At 43.8% G+C, this 1388-nt stretch overlaps 1 non-coding gene across 1 annotated transcript; it reads left to right on the forward strand.

The window, feature by feature from the left end:
• Window positions 1–912: 912 nt before the first annotated feature.
• On the forward strand, window positions 913–1047 carry LOC126009918 (small nucleolar RNA SNORA71). Its single transcript, XR_007496082.1, has one exon. It is a non-coding gene; the product is annotated as a small nucleolar RNA SNORA71 (small nucleolar RNA).
• The last annotated feature ends 341 nt before the right edge of the window (window positions 1048–1388 follow it).

Here is a 1388-nt window from a genome sequence, read left to right on the forward strand (position 1 = left end):
GGAAGAAATTGGTAATTAACACCTTTGGCCTAAAAAACAGGGATATCTTACCCCCGATGCACTTTGGCATAAGATCAAAACTCTAGGCTCCAGGCATGCACGGTTGTCCAACTCCCTAGTCATTCTTGGTGGTCAGCTTTTCAGCTCTTCAGTCTCATAATTGTTGTTATCAGGTTTTGGTAGTTATAGATGTTGGTTTCTGTACAGGTCCTGTTTGAAGACCGAGTGGTGTGTTGTGTCTTCTAGTTTCATCTCTCCATCTGTTAACATTGCGAGGAATCCTGTCCTAAAATCCTGCCCTATTGCTGTTGCCCGGTTATCAGGGTGATATGAGAACTGTTTTTAAAGTAAGTCGGTGCCGTGACATTAGTGGGGACTTCCCTGGTAGAATTTATGTTCCTGGTGGGGGAAACCTTGTTTGTTTCCATAGGTGGCATTCTTGGTTCAGGGGGTGAATAGTCAGTGTCGAATCATAAGCCAAATCATTATGCCAATGTCTAGGGTGTAAGGTCCTACTACAGTATAAAAAATTATGTGTTCTCATCTCTATTAGATAAGATCTTGTTTGCAACTGTTAACTTTTCCCATTTTGACGTGCCTATGCAAAAAGGGACAGTGTCACACGGAGTTACTAGTGAGTATGGGGGTCCGAGGTGTCAAGACCGATAGACCCTGAAGCATTTTGTTTACATGAACTCTGAACAGTGTCCACTAGTATACTGGAGTATACTAGTATATATAGTACACTATTATATATAGTATATATAATGTAGTATATAGTATACTACTAGTATATTGAATGGAACCCAAGGATAGGGTAAATTGCTGCTGATGAGAAGATGTTTGATAACGGTTATAACGGATAATGGTTAAAGGAGTGTATCTAAAATAAATATTAAAATAAAATTTTTTCCCTGTGTTCGAAAGTGATCGTTGGCTGCCTGTGTCCTGGTCATTGATAATGCAGGGAGAGGAACCACTGAAAGCCTTTCCCCGTGTTTGGGGGGGGTCTATCCTGTCCCTTCCAAACCCTGGTGCTTTCATACATATTTGTTCCTTGCTACTCCCTGGAAGTGTTCTCTACCCTCCTAGTCTGGATTGTGGGTCATATCCATCAGGTTGTCTCTTGTAGGTGGAGGTTTGTGTGTAGCAGTCCAAGAGGCCTCTTAGTTTGAAGAGCCAGGTCTACCATACTCGGAACTAGTGTGGAAGAAGTCACGTGGCCTGAATAGGTAACTTGTGATGAGCCAGGACCTGAGATTCCTCCCCAAGTCCCTGGCTTCATGGGGTGGAGAATGGAGAGTGACGTCATCTCTGGAAGACTCATCAGCTCCCTCCCCACTGCCTGCTCCCAGCTTCTGGGGAGGTCAGTGTGGGGACTGACTCTG

This window comes from Suncus etruscus, chromosome 5 (assembly GCF_024139225.1).
Source record: "Suncus etruscus isolate mSunEtr1 chromosome 5, mSunEtr1.pri.cur, whole genome shotgun sequence".
Lineage (NCBI taxonomy): Eukaryota > Metazoa > Chordata > Mammalia > Eulipotyphla > Soricidae > Suncus > Suncus etruscus.